Below are 8,540 nucleotides of genomic sequence, written 5' to 3' on the forward strand. Positions count from 1 at the left end.
AGATTCCCCAGATCTAGAATACAGGGAGGGTGTATTTGTCCATAATGGGCAGAGGAATTCTGCTCAAAGTGCCCATGATAGAGTGGTAAATACCTGCAATGTGAATGGCCTAGAGTGAGATGTGCTGCCTTACCCAATCCCAGATTTTTGTCATTTCCATGCAGATAGACAATTAAACTCCCCTGCCCCTTTTGTTGAGGTAAAAAATGGCAGTGGTGCTGTCTGTCTGCACGATGTTGTTGAGCAGCAAATCTGAAAAAGAAGCAAGGGCATAACAAATTACCCTTAGCTCCAGGACATTAATGCACATCGAAGATTCAACCCCAGACCAAGTGCCTTGCACTGAGAACTCTTTCAGTTAACAACCCAACCAGATAGAGAAGCACCAGAGTTAACAGCATGTTTGGGTAACTGAACTGTAAATGGCAAACCAGCCAACAGGTTCAAACCAAGTGTCCACCAGTGTAATGAGCAGAGCACAGACTGAGGAACTGACAACCTGGAAATAAATAGAGGGATTGAAAGCCCTTAAAAATCAATTTTGAAGGGGTCTGAGATGCAACCTGGGACCACTGTGGCTGTTGAAGCCATAAGCCCCAGTCACTTCTGTATGAGAAAAAAGGATTGAAACCTGTTGTTCCAAACCTTAGAGATGAAGCCTCTTAAGGCATGAATCTGTTCATGGGCTGGATAGCCCTATCCATAGAGGAATCCACGGTGGAGCCAATTAATCAGATGGAACAGGAAGGGTATAATTTTGACTTCTTCCATTTCAAAGCTAGACCAAGCTTAGTGGGGGGTTGGAATAGGTAGGCCCTACTGGGGTGGATGTATTGCAAAGTGCACCCTCTGATACATGATATATGGTATAGTTCTTTATTTATTGATTTATGGGGCAGGTTTTTAAATCATGCTTTTAATGATTTCACTATTTTTGTTGTACGATTTGTACCTTTGTGAGTTGCCCTGAGCCCGGCTTCTTTACTGGGGAAGGGGGGATATGTTTACTAAAACAGACAGACAGACAGACAGACAGATTCAAGTGGTCCTGGAGCACCTTTTCCGTGGGGGCGGTCAGGAGCCATTCATTCAAATAAGGAAAAATGGTGCAGCCTTTGGAATGCAAAAAAGCAGCCACCACAAGCCATTCATTTAGTAAAGATACGTGGTACTGTAGCCAGACCAAATGGTAGGACCATGTACTGGTAAACACCTGCACATTCAAAACAAAGGTTCTTCCTGTGCTGTGGTGAATAGAGATACGAAATATACATCTTTTAAATCCAAAATGATAAACCACCAGTTTAATTTTAACATTTGTAATACCAAGGGAGGGAAACAATTCAGAATTTTTTTAACAACTAAGAACTTATTTATTGACAAAAGTCAAGAATAGGACTGAGTTCCCCATCTACCTTGGGAACCAAGAAATATCTAGAATAAAATCCTTTCTGGGACCAACTGAATGGCTCCCTAAGGCCATTTATGCTTTAGAATTTTGCATTGGGTTTGCTGCTCTGCAGACGCACTGTTTTCTGATCCAAATTCTCAAAACTGTATGCATGGGGGCTTTTTGCCCTGAAGATATTCCAGGAGTACCTTGTGCTCAATTATTCATCCCCAGCAAAAGATGCAGCTTCTGAGTCCCTCCCCCCTAACAACGCTGTTTTTTAATTAGCTGTGGATTTTTAAAAATATGTCACCAGCCCCAACCAGCAACACAGTGAGATTATTTAATTTGTTATTAACCAAGTGGCCCCAATGTCTGAAAACTCCCACTGTGAAACTAACAAAGTGTGGGGGGGAATGCTTACACCTGGGCATGTTTACTCCAGTCCCACTAAATCCGGCTGTGCTTACTCCCAAGTAAGCATGCCGAGGATGTCTGAAAGCCCCCCCCCAATTTTTTGTGTTTTACAGTGGTATTTTAGCAATAAAACACTAAAATAGTAAATATAAATAAACAGTAGCTGAGGGAAGGACTTGGCGCTCCCTCCGCCTTTTCAGGCAATTCACCACTGAATGTCCTGCATGTTGGGGGGAGGCAGGGAGCGCAGACTCTCCCTCAGCTACTCTTCAGTTATGTTTACTATTGTAGCATTTTATCGCTAAAATACCACTGTAAAACACAAAAAAAGGGGGGCAGGGAGCCCTGGGACACCAACCCCTGCCAGCCCCTCAGCTGGATTCTTAGATTTTATTTGATTCTAGTTGTCATTTTACAGCCAAAGCAGAGAAGGAATCCCCCCCCCACACACACACACACACCAATTTGTTTCTGGCAATCTCAATGCAGGGGTCTAATGCCAGCAAACTTTAAAGAACTGACACTGCTGAAACTGACCAGAAAGGATGTATATGAGACAAGGGGGGGGGGGGGAGAAACAGCCAGCTCCGTTTCCCGAGATCTTAAAACACGCTACCAAAACTCACCAAAATGGCTTCAAGGGAAAGGGGTTGGATGAGGGAGGGACAAGCGGGGATGGGTGTGGGGAGAGAAACCTGAAGTTTTCACAGAAATTGCCTCGATTAGCTTTGCTTTGGGATCGAGGCAAAATTTAAATTCATGATAAAAACAGGTTCCTGAAAACCCAGGACAAGTGTGCAGTGGTTGTGAAATGACTTCGGAAGGTAGGAAAAATCATGAATAACTCCAACAAAGCCCAGAAGCCATCCGGGGAAGAATGCAAGTCAAAGTAACCAAACATAAATGGCCTTAGACAGCAACTCCTGGCCATAGCCAACTGATCTGGACAGACTGAGTTTCTGGCCATAGGAGGGCCCAACGGTGGCCTAGATGCAAACTCCAACTTGTAGCCTCTGCAAACAATGGAAAGCAACCAGGAGTCCAAGGTTACTTTTCAGCAGGCAGGAAGATAGGGGGCCAACTTATCTAAAAAGAAAGATGTGGGTACCAAAACACTATAGTCAGAACTGAGATTTCTGGCTCTGGTGTGAGTCCTTGGATGATTGAGGCTGAGGCTGTTTAAACTGTCTATTTGGTTGATACTGTTATGCACACTTAGAATGTCAGGTCAACCTGGTCTAGAAAGAAATATTTAGACTGCATTCCTCGGATGTGTGCTTTTACAAATCAAAACATATGTTAATAACAATCTGATATCATAGGCACAGAGTGTATTTGGAATACATCTCAAAATACATACCTGCATTGTTACAAAATCATTTTATCTGTTGATTTATGTGTATGTGTGCATGGTATGTTTACTAGACCACTGATGAAGGCCTGGGAGCTGAAACACATTTGGCATGTGGTTTTAGATGATCAACCTTGTATTTGTTGCCATTTGGCCTTGTTTTTAATAGATGCATGAGCACTTTATAATAAACATAGTTCATAGTTTAATTTAGTTCTTTTCTGCCCAACCGTTGCTGATATTCTCAAAGCTAGAACCGCTGCCTAAAAGGTTGGGATGGTGCTGAGGTTACTCAGGGAGCTTGCAGTCTTTTTATTCATTTTTATTTGTGCTAGAGTGTCATCTGTTTGGGCAGAGAAGAGCTGGTCTCCTTTGAAGGGGAGATTCTCCACTTTAGCATGGGAAGATCTGTAGACCTGAGCCACACACAACATCTCATATTTATGACAGATGCAATAGAATGGGCAAAACAGTCAGCTGCATGTTGGTCTGCATTCATTTGTTGTTTTGAAAGTCTCGTGGCTTCCACCTGCAGGACCTTGGCCAAGCAGTGTTTGTCCTCAGGTAAAAGGTCAATATTGGATGTCATATGTTCACATAAAAAGAGCTGATATTCAACCATAATGGCTTGGTAATCTGCAATTCTAAAGTTCCGTGCTGCTGCAGAATAGTTCGTGTGACCTAGGGCATCAATTTTCCATCCATCCTTGTCAACAGGAGTGGAGTGCGTGCCATGTCGGTGTGTGGCCTGGACCTCTTCTGTCACCAGAGAAGGAGTGTGGTGGTTAAACAGGAACATGCAGTCAGTCTGCTTTACTTTACATAGATTTTCAATTTTCCTTGAGGTGGAAGGAATAGTAGATGGCTTTTCCCAGATGCCATTAGCAATGTCCAGGAAGTCACTGAGCATAGAAAAATTCACTGATACCAAGGAATTGGAGTAAGGAGCTAAATATTCTGGTTCTGGATTCAATGACAGGATGTCCTTTTTGAGGGACTTGGCCATCCTGAGCATTTGTTCTGCACAGAGCAGAGATCTTCTTTCGAGAGGACTGAGGTTGTATCGCCCACTGCCTCATCGGGCAATGGATCTGATGGAAATTCGGATCTGACAGCAGAACTCAGTGTCTTCTTCTTCTTCAGCCTCTGAATCCAAGAACTGTGGCTTGTGTGAAGAAGATGGAGGGCCTGGGCTGAAAGATTGGAAATAGGGTCAGAACAGAGCCAACAACAGAGCTTGTGAGTGAGGAGGAGCAGGTTGGCAGAATTCGTCTCAGGGCTGGCCATAAGGTGAGCATGAAGACCAGGGTCCTGGTGGAAAGAAAATTGTCCAGGACATCCCATATCATGGCTGCAACAGGAAGGATTGCGTTGGAACCAACTAGGTAGATACCAGTTGGGTCAGGAACGGATGAGCCAGGACCGGGTGACTCCTATACTTGGTAGTTGCAAAGTGGAGCAGAGGGTCTGGTACAAGCTCACATTCTGACATAGAGTCCTCCAGATCTTATAGGTGCAGTGACGGAGTGCATGGAGTCAACAAGGGATCCTCCTCCAAGATTATCGGATCCAGGATGTCAGGCTGAGTAACAAGAGGAGGCTTTTTAGTATGTTTCGGCTGGGTCAGAACCAAGCCCTTATCCGAATGTTTTGCCCTCTTCGGTGGATGTTCAGAGGCACACTGATGAGAAATTGTCGGGTCCAGAGATTAGGACTGATGCCTGTGAAGATCTGGGGTAGGAACCAAGGATGCCAACCCAACCGACTCAAGCCTTGATGAACGCTCCTGTGTGGCAGATAGTTTTGCTTCTAGCCTTTCTGAGCTCGACAAAGCCTATTCTGAGAGGGCAGCTTTGAGGCGGGATGCTCTGTCACTCCTGGCTTTGGGGGTGAACTGCTGGTAATGCTGGCAAGAACTCACATTGTGAGACCCACCCAAGCAGATCACGGACAAAGAATGCTTGTCCATTTGGAGCAGTTCTGAGCCATGGTCAAAAGGCTGACAGTCGATGAAGACAGGAAAAAAACACCAGAGCAAAGCTAGGTAAGTCCTCTCAGCTCAGCCACAGAAGAAGAACTGAGGGGAAATGGTGCCTCACCCTCTTGGCATGTGACAGTTTCGATGGAAAAATGTGACCACGAGCATCAGATGGGAGCCTTTCCAGACTACAGAATGTAGAAAGTTCTGTCCGATGACAGGCCTGCGCATGCACAGCTCCAATGTGGGACTATACAGAAGACCAAAGATTAACCAGATGTTATGCTCGACACAGGCATCTTCCACCTTCCCCATGAAAGATTTGTTACCCATGTTATGATTATATAATGAATTTTCTCACCCATGTTCCACATCACTGGTCGAAAAGGCAGGAAATATGGAGAAAATGTGCATTATGGTGGGGAGGAAAGTCAACATCAGTTAGCTGGTTTTGGCTACAGGTCCTTGTTGAGCATAACGTATAATTCTACTGGAACTTCCCCTGAAATCAACAGTCCTGGGTTAACAGGAAAGGAATGTAAATGGAGCATACAGAGATCTGCTATTGCAGGGAATCAAAAGCAAGCTCTGTCAATGAAGAAACTCACCGCACCTTTCAGGATCATGTCCTAAGTTACATTCCTAGAGCACATGGGGACAATCTTCCCTGTCTGTGTGTTTATATATTTTTGTGTTTACATTATGTTTTATTTAATCTCTTTACAATGGCAATGAATGTGAACAGTCATCAAATTAATATATTTGTATTTTAAATTATTATGAATGCTTTAATGTTCGCCACCTTGGAGACCCTTAATTGGGTGGAAAGGTGGCATAGAAATATTTTAAATAAATAAATCCATCCAAGAATGCTTACCACATTATTGCAAGTAATCAATGACTTGCAGCTTGAATGGCCTCTCTTCAAAAGCATTGTGTTTAGTGTGACGAAAAAGCTCAGTCCGGAGTGTTCGATCTACGATGGCTGGCTCATCACAAGCATCATTTTCAGTTTGTGGTCACGGAGTGATGGTCATGCATATGCGAATTCATTCCGGTGCACCCAAATCTTCAACCGACTCATGGAATCAGTGGCATGATTTTATGACACAAGAAGATAGTTTCACTAGAAACTGGACCTCTGTGTGATCGGGTATGGATCAACATGAGCACTTTTTTCCAGAGCTGTCACCCATGTGCAATCATATCCTTTTCTCACGCATATAGAGGAGTTAAAGTTTTCGTATCCAGATAGATTCCTCAAGTCATGAGTGACACAATTATATAGAGGAGTTACAGTTTTCATATCCAGACAGATTCTTCAAATAATGAGTGACACAATCACATACTATAATCTTCAGTAGTTCCCGCTATCTAAATTATGTTTGCCATTGATGTAAGGTTGCCACTTACCTGGTGGTGGCAGGCATTCCCCTGCATTTGCTGCTGCTCTCCTGCTGCTTATGCGACTGGAGGAAAATAGAGGAGAGGAAAGCATCGCATACATCACAACATCACTCTGGGGGTGGGGGGAGAGAAACCTGGAAGGGACATCACTGCTACCCACGACTCTCTAGGAATTTCCCCAATATATATGGTTGTTACCATAGGTGCTCTTTACCATAGAGATGCTGGACATTTCTAGAGCATGGCAGAGTGGTTGTGACATCACTGCTGGGTTTTTGGGTGGAAGTGACATAACGCACGCTGGGTTGTTTTTTAAAGGGTTCTACTCCCTGAATGCTTGGTTTGTGGGCAGGGCTGGATGTTGGGAGGGGCTGGGGGAGCAGCTACCCTGGGCAGCAGGCAGAAGGGGCGCCACTAAGCCAGGTCAGAGGCTGCGGGGCGCGGCTGCCTGCCCTGCTGCTGCGTGCGCCATCCATGGTGCCGAGGCTCGCACACAGTGAGGGAGAAGACACCTCACCAGGGATTATTTGAAATTTCTTATCTCCCACCTGAAGGCTCTGAAATGCTTTACCAGCCAAGGCGGGAAAGGGCTTGTGCTGTTACAAGTAATCGCGTGCTCCATGACCTTTGAAGGGGAGGCATGTGCCTACTTTTCCCCTCCAACTGGAAACAAGAGTTGCTCTTTTCTTTCCACACACCCCAGAATTCTGTAGACAACTGTTGATTATATGCTCTGCTGAGCCAGAGAAAATGGAAGGGTGGGGAGAGGAAGTACTGGATTTATTGATTTGTTTTTCTAGTCCAGGAACCCAAATTGTCCTAAAGCAGCACCAGAGGGGCTCATGATGAAGCTCGCTTAGCGTTCATTAAGTTGAACCATAGCACGAAGTCCAAAAACAGAAACTGTAATTGAGACTTAATTTACTTTAATTTTATTGTATTTCATGCATTTATGAGTATTGCAGAAACTCATTCTGTACTTATTTTTCCAAGTGTATGTTTGTGACTAGAGTAGTAGTTTGGGAGCAGAGAACCAGGGAATTTGTGGTATTTTGGAATTAATTCATTTAAATACAGTAGGCCTATTTTGCTATTTCAGAATGATTTTACTGTAACTTTAAGCTTTGATCCTGTCTTGGTCAAGGGGGGGCTTCTGCTCCCAAACATGCTTCTTGCTGCTTGCTGATATCATGCTAACCAAATACGGATGATGAATCTACTCTTCGTAACGGGCTTGTGTACTAATGCTTTACAGTCTACGGATGCCGCATTTGCAGAGACATACCAAAGGCAGCTCCAAGAACTGACACAGCTTTTGAATACTCCTGTGAGCCTTCAGCGAACAAGTAGCTACAGGTTTGACCTTTATGACATGCTATTTATTCTCGAGGGAAGGCTGAGTAACAGTCATCCTTTTGCTCAAAATTTGCCAGTCATGTGAAGCATACATTCATTCACCGTTCATATGAAGAAAGAAGGGTCTTCATAATTTACTAAGTAAGCAAGGGGTTAATTTCCACCTGAGCTCACCAGAATTTAATTCCAGTACCCATTTAATCATCCCATGTTCTGTGCTGGGACATGCGAAAAGGTCCCGAATGCCTTCTCTAGTCAGTTCCCGTTCATTTGGACTGGGAAACAGGTTCCACATCAGCAGGTATGACTGTGACTGAGTCTTATTTTAGAAGTTAAGCCCTCAAGATAACCTGTTGATAGGCTTGAACTGGTTTGATTTTAATTGCATTATGTTCTGATACTGACTCGAATCCCTCCTAAAATTTCTGTGGATAAAAGGATTGCTGTCTATGGAGGTGACTTTCCCACCCCACCTCTTCACTGCACCCCAAAATGCCCCCCTGTGCTGTTCCTGGAGGACTCACAGAAACAGCTTTGGAGAGTCAGAGGTCTGCTGTAGCAGGGTGGAACCAGCAAAAATTGCCCTCCTTCCATCCAGGAGGTGGGATCCAAGCCATACATTTTCCTCTACCATGGAATGC

Source organism: Euleptes europaea, chromosome 15 (assembly GCF_029931775.1).
Source record: "Euleptes europaea isolate rEulEur1 chromosome 15, rEulEur1.hap1, whole genome shotgun sequence".
NCBI lineage: Eukaryota > Metazoa > Chordata > Lepidosauria > Squamata > Sphaerodactylidae > Euleptes > Euleptes europaea.